A 21,982-nucleotide genomic window follows, 5' to 3' on the forward strand; every position below is an offset into this window, starting at 1 on the left:
ATCAGCCGAAGGTTCTATAAATAAAAGTATCCACCCTGCAGAGTCAAATTTTAATTAACCTTTTAGCATGCCAACCTTTCCACTAGAATTTTCGGGGCTTGCAGACATTCATTTTGTTCAAAAGCCGTATGGGCTATTTTTCATCTCTATGTAATCCAAATCTGTGAGAGAGCGCTCATAGAATACAAACGCACTGTTCATCAGCTGTCACTTAAATACCTTTACCCAAATGGAAAGACACCCCAATCATTGCAGCATGGTGTGGTGGAGGGGGAAATACACAAGACGGAATAAAAGAACTATCTCTTCTTTTTCCCATTTATCTCCTCATTTGAGCCACCATTTGTATCCTGACCTGCTCTGGCCTTGTTAGTGTCTTAACGACAGGCTACTTACTGGTGATTAAAGCAACGTAAGGCTGTAATTACCAGGAATCAGACAGTCTACTTTTACTCTTAGTTATTATCTACATGAAAGGTGTTTTCATAAGCTATTTGTTGGAAAATCCATATTTGACATAAATAAGCATTTTCTGCAGATTGATTTTTATGTGTTACTGTGACTACGACTGTGAAAAAATGCCGGATCAAAGTACAAAAGGTGGCTGGACCTGAATTCACTTCAGTTCCTGGTTACCAGGAAAATCAGTTTTCAGGAAAAATGTTTCTAATTGTTATGCAGTCAATGAAAGCCATCAGACACAACCATAGCAACCACTGTCAGAACCTGACCTTAATAAGCAAAGAGGCCTGATAATTAATTCAGTTTCTATGGTTATATTCAAAATAAATGTGATATTTTCTTATTTAAAATTTACAACTTTCACAACCCTCTGTGTTTATTACAGTAATCAACTGTATCAAATTTACTAAACCTACTAAAAGCACCAAATGACAAAATTGCATTTTGCAAATAGTACCATAGATCTTCAGTGGTGAATTGGTGACTCTAATTTTAAGTGGAAAACACAAGGTTGACTGAATGTTTGAAATTACTCGTCACTATGATCCTGCATTATCTGGATGCTTCTAATTCTCTGACCATTGCTTTTCTGCCTTTTGGTTATATCTCTTCCTGAAACCTGATTCCTTACAGGAAAATGCTTTGTTATCTGTATGCACACCAAGATGTAAATGTTAGTTATTGCTCTTGGGCAAGACAGAAAATTAGACAATCAAGCAAATAGTTAAAACCAAGAATTTAGTGAGTATAGAACCTTATGGAAGGAACAAAGTGAGAGTCTAGGGTGTGGGATTGAAGGAGACAGAAAAGGACAGATGTTGGTTTATACTGCGAGCGGTAGAGCCAGGAAGGTAGGCAGCTCTGACAGGGTTCCCAACATTCAGCTCTCTCTCCTCCAATCTCTAAAAACACTTCCCCTCCCCCTCACCGTAAGCCTGCTTGGTAGGCAGTCTCTGAAATGAGCCTGGATGATCCCTACCTCTTGGTATTCACACCCTTGGGTAATTCCTTCTCTAAATGGATTTAGTGACTTGCATCTATCTGATGAATAGAATACAGCAAAATTAATTGGATATGTCTTTTGTAATCAAATTTCGTAATTTGATTACAAAAGACAGTGACTTCCATTTTGCTGGCCCTCTGTCTCCTACTGGCATGCTCTTGTGCAATGTAGCTCGTTTACCCATGGACAAGCTGCAACGTTGTGCTGTGAGATGCAATATGGAGAGGTCCACGTAGTGTGAACCGAGGGAGGCCGTCTGGCCAACAGCTCATGAGGATGTGAGGCCTCAGTCTAGCAGCTGCGAAGAACTGAGTCATTCCAACAGTACTGTAAGTGAGCTTTAGGAAGGATTCTTCTCAGCTGAACCTGGGAGTTAAGCCACACCTGCACTCCTGACCCACAGAAACTGTGAGATAATTGCTATTGTTATTTTAAGCTACCAAGTTAGGGATAACTTATCACCCAGCAATAGATAAATAATAGAGCTAGACTCTGGAACAGCTATACGATCCAGCTACGCAGAGAGAAAGCAAGGAAGGGTTGGTGTGTGGAGTGGAAGGGTCTTCTCAGCATACAGGCAGGGATCAGTGTCTAGAGACACAGATCAGGAGGAGACAAAAGGAAAGAGGGTGAGGGAGAGAAAAAGAGAGAGAAGTATAAAGCATAATCTTACTCAGAGGTCAGGGTTTAAACTTGAAACAAGGACGACATGGACATAATCTGAAACCCGAGAAAAACTTGGCTCTTAAGATTGGAGCAGTTTGCAGGATCTCCTGCTCCTCCTCACAGGTTACTGCAGACTTGAGGAGTTACAATTAGAGAAATAAAATCTACCATGTTCGTGATAGATCTCTCCGCAAGATCCTTGGTTTAAAAACTAACAATATCTATATTGTTGCAGGACAAACAGAACTCAGACCTATGAATCACAAGTTATGAATCTCATATTTCATGTCTTATAGTTCATATTTGATTATAAAATGTTCCTTCTCCTCCGATTCATGCAGACAGTACAGGATGATGTGGGTGGAGTGTGTGTAACATTGTCTGAGGAAAGTGCACTGTGATGTGCTATCTGAAGCCACTTCCTGCAGGCGTCCCCTCTGAGATGCCTCTCACTCACAAAGCTTGGTATTTGCAGGGTATGTCACTCACAGAAAAGCTTATTTCTGCAGACATCTGTGGCTTGGCTGATAATAGCAAAGAGCTTTCTGCAGTTGTCAGCCAACACGGGATCCAGAGAATTCTCACAATTCCATCAGGGACTGTTGAGGGAACTGTTTCAGGAATATGGTGAGTGGTAATCTTAGGTCTCAGATATAAAATTTCCCCTTAGGTCTTTTGAACTGGAGGTTTTTCCAGGAAGACTTGCTTCGCGGCCTGTGCCTAGGTCCACCAAGCAAGTAGCTTTATCTAACTGACTGGTGGGCTTTCAGCACACCCCACTTATTGTGTCTCCCAGATTTTCTAAGAGATTTGATGGCAGCATGGGTGGAAGTGACACCTGTAATCAGGGTCAGCCGTCCTTTGCCCCAGCTGGTGATTTGGGCTTCCTGAAGAGAAAGACATGGCTGGATATCCTTGCTGAGGATCCACTGGGCCTGCACACGGGGTGGAGCTGAACCACACTCAGTATCACGTGCTCTAAGTGTTAGCATTTTCTCAGTATTTACTCTAGTTCTGCTTTGCTCGCAAATCTCTATAGCCAGTGGGTGAACTGAATTCTCTTCCACATCCTGACCGAGATGGAGTCACCAGTGTTGGCAGGCAAGAAGCCTGGGGGTCTACTTCACGTACAGGCCTCCAATGCCTCTGGGCTCTTGCTCCCCGTATTTAAGACATGGTGCTTAATGGACACACTCTGACAACTCAGTGTAATTTAAAACATCTCTCTTGATCTGCTCATCTTCTCTTAGAACTGGGCTTCCATGGGAAGATGGGAAATGGGCAGTGTCTCCAGGTATGTCATTAGAGATCCAATTCCCAATTATAGGCGTATAAAGGTATGTTTATAAACTATCTTTGAGTATCAATTTCAACATTATCTATGACCTTCTCTCTGAGTGACAAAATTTTATTTCACCTCTACCATCTTCCTCCTTTTTTCCCCTTTCCATATAGTTTTATCACTTTTTATTTTCTATCTTGATTACCTCATAATTTTAAATAATAATGCTTAAAATTTTGTTGATTTTTCATTTATAGATTGTCTCCCTTCTTTTCTATATAGATGAGCTATTATTTAAGTTATAAGGAAACAGTTTGTCAAATTCTGGCAGAAATGCCTGTGTATATATATATTTTTCATTATACACTCCTTTCCAACAGCTGCCTAAGAAGCGAAGGAAAATTTTGTAAATCTTTGCATGTCTGAAAATATCTGTTTTCTACTCTTATCCTTAAATGAAAAAAAATCTAGATTAAAAATTATTTTCTCTCTAAATCATTGGGTGATGATTTTGAAAAGTTTGAAATAATTGTGGTTTTCATTCTTTGAATGTAATCTCTTTTCACTATTATTGATTAGGATTATTTCTTTAGCATAGTATTCTGAAATATCATGACAATATGCTTTGTTTTGGATATTTAAAAAATTAATTATACTGGTAATTTTTGGTTTTTTCAATTTGTAAATGTACACTCTTTAGTTTTGAAAAAGTCTGTTTTTAAATATTTTTATGCCCATGACCTTCCTTCTAGTCTCTTATGAAACTCGTATTAGTCGGTTATTTGAGCTCTTGATTTGATTCTCTTAGTTTTAGCTTTTCTCTTACATTTTTCATCTTCTTGCCATTTATTTGCTTCTGAGATTCTGTAGAAATTTTGGTTTCAACTATGCTAACTAAGAATTTTTCCTTCTAAATATCATCCATTTTTATTGATGCAAAATTTCAGTCCCTCTGATGTATTAATTTGCATTTTGTGTTTAATTTTGAAATGTTCTTGCATTTCCTGCATTATCTTTCCTCTGAATTTCTTTCCTGGGTTTGCTTATTGGCCTCCCTCTTATATGCTGGAGGCTTTCTGCATAAGTTCCATGATTCCTGGTGACTATTTTTATTTAACAACAAGGCCCCCAAAGTTTGGCTGGAAGTTCTGTGATCTCTCTGCTTATAATGGGTAGTACACTCTTGTGAAACTGGCCCAATGATGGACAGACACTCAGGCCCCCAAATTTCAAGGCAGAGAGATATCTATCTCTGGAATCTTTTAGTATCTACAGGAAAAAAAAAAAATCTCCAGTCTTCTGCCTGGGGCCTGACCAGTGGTTTTTAGTAATCTGCATAGGATGGGGCAGAGGTCTTGAAATCAGTCTGTCATGTATACAGTAGTTCAATAATTATTTTTAAGTATGTGCCTCATTCTTGGTCTACTATGTGCCTCATATTCCAGTGATTTTATCTTCATCTGTTACCAGCGATTAAACCTTCAGTTTCTGGCCCTTGGGGTTGGGATACTTGACGAGTTGTATTCCGTGTGTGGGAATTGGGGAGGAGAATTGAGGGGGCTGGACATAGACTTTCAAGCTACCTTCCATCTCCCTCCTCCACCCACTCCCCCACAGCCTGTTTTCTGTAATTTTCTGCCCTCTTCTATCAAATGCTTCTGAATCCTGTGCTTTGCTGCGGTACTGAAAGGGCTGGTAGTGAAAACCAGCTCATTTTTTTAATCAACATTCCCCTCTTCATGCCAGTAGCCTGAGACTCTAACTACCAATGTGTTTTTACTGCTCTATCTGCTAAAATTTTTCTGAGATCTCTTGTTTCTTGATCTTGGTGCTGATAAGCATGTGTTCAGTCTGGTATTCTCAACTTGAAGCTGTCTAATATGAAATAAACTACATATATGGATACCACTTATTAAGCACTTATGTGCCAGACATTGTACCAAGCACTTTATATGTTATTCCATTTAGCATTCATCATTTCCATTTTACACATGAGGAAACTGACAATCAGAGAGATAATAAAGGTTGATATAATTATAAGATGTCCAATACAAATTTTTATTCCAATGAAAATTAAGTGTTTTACCTCAGAAACATTTAATCAACTGTAAGAAAATTGACTTATATTAGTGAGAATGTCTTTCATCCCACGAGACTAGCCTGAGCTAATGACAAGACTATGTGAATGTCCACTTATGAAAAGTTTATATCTTAGGCATTTTATATCTAATGAATGACAGAAAGTGTCACTTCAAATATATATTGCACATCTGGAAAAGAATGGATAATTTATTATTATGGATTTTTTCAAAGGGTTACTGAGGGCTTATCTGAAAGATACATATTCTTTTCAGTGTCACTTCGTTATAAATACTACCTTCAAGAGTTGAATTCTAATCTTAGTTTATTAGTGAGTGTATTACTGAAAGACATGCTATAACTTACCACATAAAGGCTATAGACCACAAGATATAAATGAATAGAAGAGGAAATTTTCTAGCAAGGAAAAGGATGTAAGTGTCCTGGGACCCATTCCCAGCAAACTCAGTCCGTTTTCTTCTCAAACAAAAAGAATCTTGATCTCATTAAACAGAATGCTTAAACCTCACGCAGTTAGTGATAGACAGTGCCCGAACTGCTGTGTGCATTGCGAGTCTTCAGAATAGCTGTAGGCTTACAAATATCCAGCTACTTTAGAAAAAGTTTTCCTTATCATTTATAAAAAATGCATCAAAAATGTTTCACCAACAATAAAAGAATTTTTCTCCTAAGGTGAAAGAATAATCAGCTTGATTCTTGCTTCCTCACTCCTACTCTTGCAATCAAACAAGCTAGAACCAGACTTGAGATGACGGCGCGTATTACCTTCAGGGACTTTTCCTAGTGGAGCGAGAGAGGCGCTCTTTTCCGTCCTATGTTTAAGAACTAGCTTCCAAAGACCCTGGAGCTAGAAACACTGGAATTTGTACTGTTCTTTTTGACTCACTGATCTCCAGTGGACAGCTTTTTAGGGGGGATGGAGTGGGGATAGGGTCTAGCATATATTTATCTATTTGTTTGTTTGCAACTTTTTATTTTGATATGCTTTCAAACTTACAGAAAATTTTCAGGAATAGTACAAGGAGCTAGCAATACCCATGTAAGCTATACTCAGATTCATTTATTTACATTTTGTCCTATTGCTTACTCTCTATGTAGTTGCATATTATTATTATATTTTCTGAATCACGTGAAGGTAAATTAGGTGAATTTTTACCTATAAATAATTCACTGTGTTTCCTAAAAACGTGTTATCATAGCTACTGACGATATAGTTATCAAGATGAAGACACTTTCTTAATTTTCCCCATTCAAGATCCAAACCAGTCTCATGGATTGCATTTGTTTTTCATGTCTCTTTGATGTCCTTTAGTTTGAAACAGATCTCAGCCATACTAAATGTTTTTGGCTTTAAATTCTTGAAGGGTACAGATCAGTTATTTTGCATAATATCAATTTGAATTTCTCTGATGTTTCATTATTGTTAGTTTCAGGTTATGCATTTTTGTCAGGAACTCCACTAAAGCGATAGTTTGGCTTTCTCAGTGAATCATGTTGGAGCACACAGGACTGTATAATATTATAACACACATTCTAAAAATTCTATCAGAAAGTAAAATGACACATTAAGAAAATACGTATTGGTTTTTCTGGCAAAAATAACTCAGCCTATATACATTTTTTCTATAAAGTAAATTGTGTGCACTTGGAGTTGTACAGTGGCAGTATAGGTGTTATGGTCCTCTGCTACCAAAGTCTAACCTGGCTGGATGCTAACAGTAAGAGCTACCATTTGCTTTACTGCCTACACTTCTACATAATTTAGAATGTTTTTGTTAACATTAATTGCCTCTTTAACTTTTTTTCGGACATTAATATTTAGATACAGCATTAGCATGTGACTAAAGAGAAGCAGGTGTTGGGCAAAAGCAATTAGGCATGAAGAACACTAAACACTGTGCTCTTTTTTTTTTTTTTCTGCAAACTGGCCTCCTAAAGTCCATCTCCCAGAAAATAAAACAGTTTTTAAACTTTTAAATCTAAATTAAATTAGTTTATGGACACATATTGATGCTGTTTCATACAGAATTGACTCAGATGGGAAATCAAGATTGGAGCCCAGAAGGCGAGGGGTTGCCAGTAGGAAATCTGTGTTTTTAAAGTTCCCCGGGTAATTTTAACATATAGCCAAGGTTAAAAACCTGTGTGCCAACCTCTGGCCTCAGGGTCTCACCTTCTACCTTAAACTGCTTTTCCCCAAAAGAATATATGGTACCAGATTTTCAAAATAAAGGAAAAAATCATCTTCCATTTTAACATTGTGAATTAAGATTATTTAAAAAAAGCTATTTAATAATAGATTATACAGAAACACTCTAGCTGTCGTGGAAAAGCAAATAATCTACGGAAATAATTACTTAAGAACCACCGGTTGACCAAATATTTCACATTTTGTCACATACTGCATTTTCTGGGACCTTTTACTTTTCAGATAAGATTAGACAAGTAATGTCAGTGAATGTCCCCAGAGCCATTCCTGAGACGGGGAAAGCCATACACTTTGGGCAGATGTATCTCCAACTTAGAGCAAAATTACTCTCCTGCTATCTACTTTAACTCAAGTCTGTAGTAATTGATTTGATCTCTGGCAGAAGTGTTAGGAGTGCATATCAGCTGTTCCCTGTTTCTTTTTAGCTACTTGACATCTCTTCACCGTCACTGACCAAAAGTCTTCTGGATGATTCTATAGCTACTGACTATCACAAAAGACTGCCTTGGGGAAGTCATGTGGAGAATAAAACTGTATTTTCTCTTCACTCTGGAGGTGGAGTAGGGAGGTGAATTATGTGATATATAGATACGTATATATATATAATACTTTTGGCTACAAATTGGTAGTTAAATTCTGAAAACAAGGAAGAATTCTTGTAGCTCTTTTAGTGATGACTTTCCGTGAACATCTCCCCATTTTTTCATTAGATTTGCTTTCTGATAACACTAGGACTAATAAAGTATATTCATGATTCATAATTAAGGAACAACTTTAGAAATAACTATTTTTACATCGAAGTGTGGTGGAAGAAAGAAAAACGTGGTTTCCCTTTCCTTGCATACAATGTCAGAACAGCAAGCTTGCAGGCTGCTCCATCCAGAATGGCACCCAGAGGAGAGGGAGGGGGAGAAAAAGCGCCCCTATTACTGAGGCATTAGAAATCCCCCTTCAAGTAACTCCTCAAACAAAGTGAAGCTAGAGAAAGGTTTCTGAAGCCTCTGTTTCTCGAGGGGGCCTTTGCACCTTTCGAGGTAACTCTTTCACTCTGATTTCCCTTTAACGAAGCAGGTGAAAGGCCATTTGGCACCGGCGGGTTTCTTTTACCCCAGCTGCCTGTGAAGAGCGCGGTTGCCAGGCAACCAAGTCTCTGGCTCTCTTTGTGCCTACATCAGGCTAGGAAATTTGGAGGGTTTTAAAGCTGTTGTCTTTTGCAGACAACTTACACTGAAATGCCTATAGGTTTTTAGGACTATTTTTTAATTCCTTACACTGAAACTACATTATCTCTTCTAATTTTCTCTCCTTTGTAGAAGAGACTATTTAGAGTGTATATGGCTATACTTCCACAGGAAAATATCAAGACCTTGATTTCAAAATCAGAGGTAATTTACATTTTAAAAGAAGAGCAAATGAGCATCACAGCTGCGTTTCGTATGTTCCTTCCTGTCAGCTTAATTTCTTCTCCCTTCTTTTACTTTTTAAATTTTTACTTGCTTTCTTCATTTTTCTTCATTTCACCCCATTTCAGCTGTTTCTTTTATCTCTTATTTTCTCCAGTGACTTGAACTCTGTGTTAATGTATTCATCTTTAATCAATTGCTTATCCAATGAATTCCAAGCGAATCAAGCTTTTTTTTTTTTTTACAACCCCACTGGTTTATATTTTCTTCTTACTTCTGAACTCCCTTTATTATGATTTTAAATCTGTTAAGGGTTTAAAGAGGGAGGGTTAAGGGGAAATAACTGACAAAATATTCTCAGGTGTTATGTGGACTTGCTCCTGACACAGAAACCTGCACCACTGCTCTCTGAGCTCCCAGCGTGGCCTCTCTGCTTGTCCTTTATGGTAGTCCTCTTGGCGCATTCCATTAACCTTGAACCCACAGAGTTCTCCAAGGTATTTTGGTCCTACATTAATGTAGGACATTGTCTTACATACTTAATATTAGGAAGATATTTCATTGAGTGCCATTCAGTTTTAAAAGACATGAAAAGGCTATGCTTCCTTTTGTTCTATATCTCTGAGTCTGGCAATGACTCATAAAGTAAATAAGAGCAAATTGGCCCAGCTATACTTTTACTATCAGTGCTGACTCTGCTGCTGCAAGGGAGATACACCTGGTAATGAGCTAAGAAACGAGATCAGAGTTCTCCTGAAAAGATGTACACTCAAGACAGTAATGCATTTCAAACTTGGACACCTTTGGTGATTCCCCCACCTCCCCAATCAAAACAACCCTCAAGCATCCTGATATTTATCACCGTGAGGTAACAAGTAGTTTAAGGATTTTGGTTTATTTGCTCACTGCAGACTTGTTATAATACAGTAGTGGACCTACTCAACGTCATTGCCTGAAAATCCACTCTTGCAGATAAATACGTCTGTTAGAATTGTTAAAATAAAATGAAAATTGGGCTTAATTGTTAACATACTTACTGTTGTGACTTTGAGTTAGTAGGCATGCAACCAGTCACATATATTTCTGGAACTTATAAGTACAAACTTCTCCCTCTGTGATTCAATATTATGGTCTTCCATATTTGCTGTGAAAAACATAATAGAAGTGTTATATCCTTCTCTGTATGGTAAAATCAGGGTACTGTATTATAGTATGCCAGAAGGCAGGAGGTATGAACTTTAATATGAGTTCGATGCCTAACTTGTGTTTTGACTTTGGGCAAGTCCTTTAATCTTGGTCTCAATTCCCTCTTCTGTAAAGTTGTAAGGTAGGGATAAATATTCTCTGAGATATATTCTGCTATTAAAATTCTATTATTGAATTTGAAAACCAATAACCTTTTCAGTGAGTCTGATTAAGTAAAGGGATGATATATATTTTTTTTAAACTAGTAAAGTTTTTAAGTGAAAAAAAAGTACTTAAACCTCCTTATATTTGTTAATTGAACTATTTTTTACTTAGACATGCAAGTTAAATTTTTGTAACTATTTTTGACTCTATAGCTAGAGGTTAAAAAGTACAGTTGCTGGAGACTGCCTGTGCTTCAACCTGCCATCATCATTTGCTAGTTATGGATCAGGGGCATGCTCCTTACTATTAGTCTTTGTGCTCAGTTTACTCATCTGTCAATTGGGAATAATAATAGTATCCGTAAAGGATATTGTGAGGATTAAATGAGATGACTCACTTAAGCTCTGGGCAAATGACTAGAGCATTAACATATTCTTGATATGTGACAGCTTTAACTATCACTGTGCTGTCACCAGCTATCCTACGCTATTATCTCTCCATACTTTATTGGTGTAATAATAGCCTCCCAATTTTAAAGTCTTTCTTAAAAACTATTCTATACATTCCTCCCAGCTGAGACTCCCCCAAACACAATTGTCATAATTTTACTCCCCTGCTAAAGACTGTAGCCACAGATGTCAGTGAACCTATACCCAGTAGAACTGAGTGTAAATTAACCTGGCATTTAAGGCTCCCACTAATATATTTGTTCAATTTATCTTCTCAGCCTCATTCTATTACTTTCTCACATATAAATGCTCTGCCTGAAGGGAACCTCCCAAATGTCCCCGAGAACAAGTGCTCTGCTCACTGTGTTAAGCAGTTCAGGGCAGAGGCTGTGAGAAGTCTTTATAGCCCGGCCCATCCAGGACCTGACACACAGCGGGCGTGCAGTATTTGCTGAACTGAACTGCTTCTTCTCGTGCTGTTTTCCTCCCGGGAGCCCTCTCCTGTCTTCACCTGTGTAACACCTATCCTCCCAGGTCCCATCTGAATATTGGGAGTTACCACTGTCCATAAGCTACCTACTTCCTGTCATAGTACTGTCATGAATCTGTCTGGTAGTACTTACATTCTGCTGTGATTATAATGATTCTTGTCAAGATCTTATGTCCTAATTTTTAAATGGGTTTGAGAGCAGTGTACTATGTCTTACTCAATTTTATTTCCTACAATGCCTAGCATTTTGCTTTGTTAACTACCAGTGGCTAGTTGTCAAGTGAATGAATGTGATGAACAGACTAATAAAATAATATTATCTATTGTTTTGTTGCCATTTTTAGAAAAGAATGATCATATTTCCATAGAAGCAAATCTGCATTCCCTACCAGGCTTCTCAGTCTCTACAAGTGTAATCACATTTTGCCTATTCAACGTGACTTTAGGTGGCTGCTGAAGTCATACTGGCTTTCTCATTATCCCATGGACATGCCATATTCAGTCTTAGCCCATCCTTTCCTGATGTTTTCTTTGCCTGAGTGCAATCCTGTCTTCTTTTCAGCAGCCAAGACCTTACTTTAGGTTCCATCTCATTTCCCAAATTCTCCATGGAGCACTCCATGATGACTTCAGCAATATTTCTTTTCTTTCATTACTGAAAAGAGAAATTAATGCACTTAATTTAGTACTTAATCATACAAAGAACCCCTACACTTCCCAGAACAGTGAAACTGGAAGAGAAATTATAAGTGTGGTACTATAGAGATTCTAATATGGAAACTTGAGAGGGGCTATTATCATATTTTTATTAACCATTTTTAAAATTTCAGTATAGTTAATTTATATTGTGTTAGCTTCAGGTGTACAGAAAAGTGATTCAGTTATACAGACCATATATACATATATTCTTTTTCAGATTCTTTTCCATCATAGGTTATTAAGAGGTATTAGATATAGTTCCCTGTGCTATACAGTAGGTCCTTGTTGTTTATCTATTTTATATGTAGTAGTGTGTATTTGTTAATCACAAATTCCTAATTTATCTCTTCCCCCTACCTAATTTCCTCTTTGGTAACCATAAATTTGTTTTCTGTCTGTGAGTCCATTTCTGTTTTGTAGATAAATTCATTTGTGTCACTTTTTTAGATTCTACATTAAAGTGATATCATATGATACTTGACTTTCTCTGTCTGATTTACTTCACTTAATATGATAATCTCTAAGGCTATTTCCATATTAATCCACTCTTGGAAATTCCTTTTTTCCTCCTCTTTGGGTTACCCATATATTATCTATACAGATTCATTCTTGGCTGTTTGTTTTTAAGACATTTAAGCAACTGAATCACCTCTAGTAAACAGTATGACTTTACATGTGATAAGTGCTGATTATATTTTAATTCAATAGAAAAATATGGTTTAAATTTTTGTCTCAATTTTTTATGTGTTTTAGTCTTTTAACCCGATCAGATATTAGGTCCTTGGGGCAGAGATCAAATCTGGAACTTCCTTTAAATTTCTCGTATGAACAAACATAATACTAATCACATTGGAGATTTCCAGTGCATGAACAGTATTCACTGTTAGATGAGATCTACCTGCCAAAATGTCCCAGTTCATTTTAAATTTATTTCACAATAGGTGACACTCTAACTTCATTCTGTTTTTCCTGGTCTATTGGTTCTAAGCTACTGTCATACAGTTTTTTCCTGGTCTGTTGCCTTCTAATTTATTGTCATACCTACTGGACTTCTTGGTAACTAAGGCAACTAAAGCTGTATCTTTGTAGAAGACTTACACAGATACTTCTTGGGGGTAGGTACACAGGGTGGGATAGGATTTGATCTCTCTACTGTGTTCATACTGTTTTCACCTTCTGACTGAAGAAGAAAATGGGCTGCGTTATAAATATTTGCTGAGAGGCTTATATAAAGAGCAGTGTGTTAGACCCTTTATATACACCGTCTAATTTTACCTTCTCAACAAGCCTATGTAGTTGATATTAAGCTATATTTATAGACATGAAAGCTAAAGCTGAGGAAGAAGTAATTTACTCTGGTTTTTATCCTTAAACTTTATTTCAATCCTGTCTGATTCCAAGTTCCCTGCCAACAGAAGGGGATAAGACAATGGATCTCCAAATTCAGTGAGCAGAATAGTCACCCAAGGAACTCCTAAAAATACATATCACTGGGATCAATTCCAAATATTCTAATTTGTTAGGTTTGGGGTAAGGCCTAGGAATCTGTATTTTAAGAAACACAAAAAGGGATTCATTTGGAAAAATTTGGAGATAAGGAATAGTTAAGATAATAATTGCCATAGTAGTAGTGGCAGTAGTAATCATCATCATCATCATCATTCAACACACGGATCAATACCACTCTGTCTACCCGTTAATGCACTGCCTTACTATTTGTCAACCTTACTATTTGTATTGTTAAGCACTTATGGCATATTTTGTCATTTAATTCTCACAACCACCTAACAAAGTATATATAATTATCATCTCCCTTTTACGTGAGGAGGGAACTAGGGTCAGAGAGGTAACATAGTTGGTAAGTGGTGGGAAAAGCGCATGCATACCCACAGTTCTATGAAAGAGGCAGCCAAATAAAAGGAAAGCCAGGGAGGCTGCTGTCAGGGGGCCTGAAGGAAGAGAGCATCAAGAGCAGATGATGTCAACACCACAGACATAAGAACACATACGGAAGTGTTCCCTTGTTCCCCGTATTTGTAAATGAAGAGGTCATTGCTGCTCTCTGCAGGATCGAATTGAGTAAGAAGATGGGAGTAGTAAGGCAGAATTATAGAGAGTTAAAGAATGAAGGGAAGATGTAAAAAATAGCTTACACCCTCACTTTCTGAATTTCCTACAGAAAGTAAGGAAATAAATGAGGGTTATTGTAGGGGATGATGCAAATTTGGTGAGAATTTTTTTTTAAATATGGGATAGTCATGAAAATATTAAGGGGAAGAAACAATGAAGAAAGGGAGGTGGATAAGGATGAAAGGAGGTACAATTAATGAGTCAGTCTCAGAGAAGATGGGATGGATCCATTATCTTTGTATAGAAGCACTTATTTGTCTGGGGTAGGCGAGGAGGGGGAGAGATGAGCACAGCTGTGGATACAGATATGGATATTTGACTAGAGATGCTGGCATTTATGTGCAGGGAGGTGGGAAGTTGTAGCACATATGTGATGGGTTTTATTTTTTGTGTTGGGAAAATTAGCAGGGTATTCAAGCAAACTGGTGAAGATGCAGAATAGCTGCTGTGAGGAAACAGGCAGGGTTGACTAGAACTGTATAAAAGGACTGCTGTGAGGTTAAAAGCCCAGCTGAAGGGTAAGATCATATATTGTAGTGGCAGTGATGTGTATGCTTGCGTGGTTTTTATTCAGTGCTGTTCTGTGGAAGCAGAGAAGTAGACACCAGGATTGGGTTCGTCTTAGCTGAGGGGTTTAGTAAAACACGTGGTGTGGACCACAGTGACATGCACATGAGAATGTTGACAGTAGGCTTGGTGAAATAAAGGACTCTGGAACCGGAAGCTTAGGGAAGACAGTGAAGCTAATAGAGGCTTATAGATATGGAGAGCAGGACCAAGCAGTTGGGTTTGAAAGAGATGGTAAAGCAGTACACAGTGAAAGTAGTGAAAGAACTGGGGAAGCGGGCGGTTGTGGGTGAAAATGGGAATAAGTGGGACCTAATGTATTTTAGTTACATGGCAGCAGCCTGTAAGGAATGTGAAATTGTTTAGCTCCATGATCTAATCTATTTTCTTCTCTTACTTCTTAGGAAATCTGAGATCCTGACATCTAAGAAGAGACCTGATTTTGGCCTTGTGTTTCCTCTCAGGTACTGTGAGCTTTTCAATTAACTGGACCTTTATTCCTCGTGTCTCTGTCGCTATCAATTCGGCTCTCACTCTTTGTTAGTCAAATTAGGACAGAGAAGTATTTATTTCTTTAATTTCTAGAGTAATGACCACACTGTGTAGGGCCATGCATCAGGATCACCTGGAGAGCTTGTCAAAATTTTATATTTCTGGCCTTTACTCCAGACGTACTTAATCACAGAATCTCTGTGGGGGTAGATCTGTATTTTTAATAAGCTCCACTGGAGATTCTGACTCACGTGACTATGTTAGGAGATGACAGTTTCACTAAGGCAGAGTTTATTAGATTTTTCTCCTTTACCAATTCATACTCAGTACATTTTTGCTCTTGACTCCTATTTGTTGAACAATAATGCTGCTGGTGGGTTTTGATGTTGGGGTGGAGAGACAAGAAAGCAACAATTCCATCTTGAAATTGGTACATTTTCTAGATTTCTTTTATACACAGCACCTCACCCCCACTTATGTATACCATATGTCCATCCAGTGTTAACACTAACACTTAATGCATTTGGAAAAGCAAAACCAAAGTAGAGATCAAACTGGAAAAGACTGATAGAATTATGAAACGTGACTCTCAAAAGCTCCAAACAGTAGAGATGATTACAAGTAAAAGGGGAACAGAGATTGGGTGGGTGTAAAGAATAGAGAAGCAAGTAAGAGTTTCAATTCAGAAAGAGGTAGAGTTGTGTTGATGGTGACTACAGATGTACTGTTCTGCTTTTGGTTGAAGTAGACGTGAGGTAGATGCCCACACATTTGAAACCTACTGCCCCAGTTACCTTTTGCTTTTTTTGATAGTTCCATGATCCATTAATAATCAATGAATTCTCTTGGCACTGAACTCTTATGTTGTTAGATTTCCCACACTGAAAAATTTCAGTTCACAAACAAAAAGAAATCTTGTTTTTGGTATCTTGGTACCTAGAAGTTAGTAGAGCATACATTATTTTCTTCAGGATCTGCTGACAGTTTTCAAGGAACAAAGGCACAGTGTTGCATCTGAAATCTCCCCTTAGTGACATAGAAGTCAGGCTTCTGTATGTTGGAGTTATGAATCACATTCATGATGAACTCACATTAACTCAAATGAACCCACTCACGGATGAAAGGAATTATCGCTTGATAATATTCTGCGTGATGATATCCTAATCTATAAGCAATGAAAATATTCCTAAAGTATCCTTTTGAGGAGGAACTATATCTCAGATATATTTTTATACTTGCAAATTATGCTTTTATTATATCTTTATTAATGATTTCAGTTTAACCTAACACAAAACCTCTCTCTCTCTCTCTCCTTCCGCCTGTCCTCTCTTTCTCCTGTACTACCTCAACAATTTTTTTCTGTTTCTCTGTGTATGTAGGTTTATTAAGATCTTTATTCCTTCATGTTAGAAATCTTACTACAGGAAAAACTAGTATGAAAAAACTCAGAATCGCATAACCTGAATAAGATTTAGAACATAGATTATGCCTTTCTTTGATGAAAATTAAGTGAACAGATAGCAAAGATCACGCAAGTTATTCTTCACTTGATAAAGCTAAATGAATTAAGTTTTAACATGGAGCATGTGAGTTTCACCTCCCTGCAATGAATCACCATCATCTCATCCCTTTGCTTCGAGTCCTAGTGCCCACGTAGGGCACTGTGTGCAGGCAGTACTGCACTGCAACAACAAACATGATCATTCAATTACTTATTCAAGCATCATTTTAAATTGTTCTTACTCCTCAGTGAGAGAAGTATCTCTTAGGTTTGGGTTCAATTGAGTCATTTAATAAATTTTGTCCAATATTATATTTTTTAAATGAACTTGCAGCCTCTCTTTTGTAAAATCCACAATTGAGTTGCCCTTCTTACCTTGGACTCAGGCTAATGATGCTCGTATCCTGCCCCTGAGCTATGTCTCTTGGATCTGGTCCTATTTAGGAATCTTGCCGTCTCTGGAGTAACTAACCCTTGCCCTTGACCTTGTTTCCATTTTCAGATTCTGGGCCTTCTCACTTGTTCTTTCAGTACTCTGGCCCCAGTGTTCTCTGATCTGAATTCTGGGGCCTTGAATGAGACCAGCACTGTGCTGCTCTTTATTGTAGTCCCAAGACGTCTGACTTTGTACTCACTATGTAGTCCCTTCTCATACTATAGCCATCTACCTTCAGTTAGGTGCAATTACCTCATACCTTGATAATGCAAACATTCTCCTAAACTGCCTCTGCCGTACTCCTCTTAAATCCATTGCCTGTATTACTGCCAAATTAGTAGTCCTAAGTATATACTTTTACTGTAATACATTCCCTAGTGAAAAACTTCTGCGGCTCTGCAACGCTTACAAAATCAAATTGGCATTCCGTAGTGCATCATTTTATGTCTTCATCCACAATCCATTTCTTGCCTATTTTTTCCAGCCTTATCTTTAGTAATTTTCCTACATAGAGCTTTTACTATGACTTTCTTGATGTTGTTGGATTATACTTTTACTTTTTAATTTATTGTATTCTTTCTCCCTGAATTACCCTCCCTCTCTAATTCAGTTATGAAAATCCTACTCATTTTCTAAGTTTCAATTAAATTCTTTTTCTGTCATAAGATTTTCCATCATTTTTGTATAAAGTTATCACTTTTATCTGAATCCCTGTAGGTTTATGTTTTATTCATTTGATACTCACAGATATTACCGTAGCTATTTTGGAACATAACATATCTACTCAACCAGATAGCAAACCCTGAACAAAGGAAACTTTTTTATATACCTTTGTATATCAAACAGAGGTTCGGGTCTAATAAGTACATGGAAAATATTTTTAATGAAAAGCAATGGTTAATACATCAAAATAAGATACCTTTATGAAATAGTAAATGTTAATTTTAGGATAATGATGATCATCCTTAATGCATGAAGGTTGAAATTTACTGGTCTATAAGAACATTTCCATGATGCCCATATAATTTCAGTAGTGTACATTTTGCTTTCAAAACTGTTTCCAACCAGCATACCGTAAGGTTTAATTAGAGTTTACAAAAGGGAGTACTTTCTTGGTTTATATAGAAAGAAATGCTAGAACACCCTGGGATTCATTACTTACTAGATGTCAACCTTAGCTTTATTGTTTGTAAGAAAAAAAGTGCCTCAAAAACAAATAAACACACTATATAACATTTGGTTTATGGATTCATTAATTTATTTTATCATTCATCTAAAAATGCTTGTTGAGAATTGACTATGTGAAAATCACTGAACTTGGAACTAGGGATATGATGGTAAACTGTTTCCTGGCCATGGTGAATTTGGGGAAAATTACAGCATTAAGGTATTATTATCATATGAAGGGAAAAGAAAATTTATCATATGAAGGGAAAAACAAGTTTATGTATTATAAAGATACACAAGAGAACATGGGTAATTTTGGGAAGATAAGTGACATCATCAAATTTTGTGAATTCCTCAAAAAAAAAAATTAAACACCTCCTATATGCCATAGCTGTGCTACGCAGTGAGTGTAGGGCAGCTGTTGTGGTCTTTGTTATTGTTCAGCAGTTCATCCTCCCCTTCTCACTTGGGCCGAGTATGGCTCCCCATTCCATTGATTTCAATCTTGTTCATGTGATTGTTTTGACAAATGAGATGTGGGCAGAAGGGATAGGGTGACCATTCTTAAATGAGACTTGAGAATCATCATGAGTTTCTATTTCCTCTTGCACTGTTGCCATTTGCCATAAAACCATGCCCCATGTTGTCACTGTTCCTTTAGTTTTTGTTCCAGAATGAGAAATTTGTGGAGCAGATATGAACCCATCCAGTAGCCTAGAGTTATGCTTAGGCAAGCCCAGCTGAGGCCAGCTTGGCCAAGCTGTAGGCATCACACACATGAAGAAGAAACAGGTTTCTTGTTCTAAGACTCTAAACTTGGTTGTTAATGCAACAAAAACTAAATAAGGCAGCAGTGAGTGAGGCAGCATGTCTAGTAGAGAAGAAGGACATTATTCAATGGACAGTTATCAATGCCCTTTGTGTTTTGAGGAAATGGAGTGTTTCTAAAGGTACATACAGTGGGTGAACTTACATTATTCTGGGGGAAGAGGAAAACTTTGTGAAGTGGATAGTACTTATATATAAATCAATTTAATTTAGCTTCTAGTCATCACTTAGTATATCCCACATCAACTTCTATAGGGGAAGAGATGCACCTTTGAGAAACTATATCCCAGAAAAATCAGATGCTATATCCACAACAGAAAACAATTGCTGTTTTTACTTCATGTAGTTGTTCTGCAGAGTTATATATTATTTTAATGAAGGACTAAAGGATACAGTTCTGTATTTTCACTTAAGATCAATATTCTTGTAGCTTCTACATGAAAGGTAGCCACTGTAGGCACAAGCTTATTCTGTAGTAATAAAGAATATTTTTCTGAAAGATATAGGCCATAGGCTATTTAGATTGGTGCAGTCCTTGAGATGACCTGGCCAACAGCCTCATTTTGCAAGCCAAGCAGCTGGGGTCCACAGAAGCAAAGTTGCTTTTCTAAGGCTCCTCTGTTGGAGTTTGGAAAGGGTCAGATACGGAGGTCAAGTGTCCTGATATCCGGATCACAATGCCTATAACTTTGAAAAAAATGTTTACTTATGTAATTATCTTAAGATAAATTTTAAGGAAAGAATTGGTTATAAATATTACAGGTTCCTGGGGTGATTCAACTTACAGACAAGAGGTAAGTTTTAGAGGCTGAACATTTATATTAACTGTAGGTCAAAAGAATCCTTAGGCTATCTACCAAGTTTTCCTATATTTTCCTGCCAACCCTGGTCATATTACACATTTTTATTTATAGTATTTTTCATGGTTTATTGTTACATAATTATTTGTATGATCACCCAATTAATACCTATCATGTGTATAATTTTTCTTCTAAGCTCCATTAAGGCAGAGACAATGTATCTCCAGTAACCAGCACAGTATTTGATACATGCTAAGTACTCGAACACTTTTGTGGGATTAATGAACAATTTTTCATTTATCTCATACAGGTAGAATGATTATGCTTCATCTTATGGTGTGAAGTATGTCCCATGGTAGATAATCTCTTGTCGCCAAATTGTCAGTAGAATATGTTTTTCATAAAGCCTGAGGGAAATGAACTAATAGGTTACTTTAGGCAATTTTTATTGACAGATCACATATGGAATATAACATTAAAATACAACATTATTAATAACAATAAAATATAAATTGGCACAAAAGGATCACATTAAATTATTTCATTTAAGAAGAAAATAAGGGTGTACAGTGACTCATTAAATGAAGATCTACTCATGGAATTAATAGAATTACTAATAAAAGATTTCAAAATTATTTGAATGACTAATGCTTACGATATGGGAAACTAAAAAGGCAACAGTGTCCTAATTTACCATCTTGATATTTAGAAGAAATGACTGTTGGATTAAGGTAGCCTCATTGTTTAACTCTTAAATGGTGCATTACTGAGTCATGTAAAAAAATGAAGTTTTAAGGGGAATAATATAGATCCCAAAAACTTATTTTGCCAAAATTCTGGGGACTCTAGTGCTAAAAGAATAAGAGAAAAGGGAAAACCAACATACAGCTTCATAACTGCTTTCATAGCCCTGCTGTCCCTGAGTAACCAGCTCCCCAGATGATCTCCACTCTGCTTTCCTTGCTGTGAGGCCTGCTGCATTCCCTAAGAGATCACCATGGGCATTTAAGAATGGCGGGAGGATCCTTGGCATCCAAAATTATGACAACATAGAATAAAACTTGAACCAACCAGAAAACATTTATTATTAAGTAAAAGTTATACATATGTACGTATTATTGTAAAAGGACCAAGTCTTGCTGGAGTTTTTGAGGAGGATATTATTTATTAATGACATACATACATCTTTCTTACATAATTGCTGAATGATTTGAGAAATAAAACAAAAAATGAATAAAAATATGAGCCAAAGTGCCACGTTTATCACTGCAGGGGGCACGACCCCACTTTTGGCTTTAGGTACATTAGCCAAGTGGGTTTGGTACCTGAATCTCAGAATGAGGGACTTTCACCCATTTACAGAAAGCACTGGACTTGGGGAAGGTCTCCTCTTATCACACCTATCCCAGAGTTGGCTCCTGCTGGACTTCCAGCATGAAAGTGCAAAGGAAGACTGACAGTCTCTGGGGAGGCTGTCTTCAAGAGGAAACAGGAGGATGAAGTGTGTCTAGTTATTCTTCCTATGTTCGCAGAAAAAAACACTTTATCTTTCTAAGAAGAAAATGACTAGCAACAGCTACAAAAAATACCAAAAAATGCATTAGTTGAACTCTCTCAACACAAGGAATATTAAGAGTAGAGGGAAGTTTACCAAATTACCTATGATGAAGGTGCCTTTAGTGGCAATATACTAATGTTCTTGTTTCAAAAAAAGCAGGGACAAAATTGGATATCACATCTACTCTTTTCAAGAATAAAAAAGACCTCAGTTGAGAAGTGAAAAGTAATAAAAATTTCTGGCAAGATATTTATTTTGATGTGGACTTTAGGACTAGGAAATTTTCTATTAAAAATTAACAAATGGGGCATAATTAAACTTAAAACTTCCGCAAGTGAAGGAAACCATCAATAGAACAAAAAGACAACCTACTGAATGGGAGAAAATACC

The 21,982-nt window shown here is 37.1% G+C and overlaps 1 long non-coding RNA gene across 4 annotated transcripts in view; it reads left to right on the plus strand.

The window, feature by feature from the left end:
* Positions 1–21,982, plus strand: part of LOC106729935 — a 303,006-nt gene that overhangs the window by 57,769 nt on the left and 223,255 nt on the right. For all 4 annotated transcript variants that reach the window (XR_004321765.1, XR_004321764.1, XR_004321766.1 and 1 more), the window contains one exon: positions 15,215–15,274. This is a non-coding gene — a long non-coding RNA (uncharacterized LOC106729935). The remainder of the gene's footprint in view (positions 1–15,214; positions 15,275–21,982) is intronic.

Source organism: Camelus ferus, chromosome 8, assembly GCF_009834535.1.
Source record: "Camelus ferus isolate YT-003-E chromosome 8, BCGSAC_Cfer_1.0, whole genome shotgun sequence".
Taxonomy (NCBI): Eukaryota; Metazoa; Chordata; class Mammalia; order Artiodactyla; family Camelidae; genus Camelus; species Camelus ferus.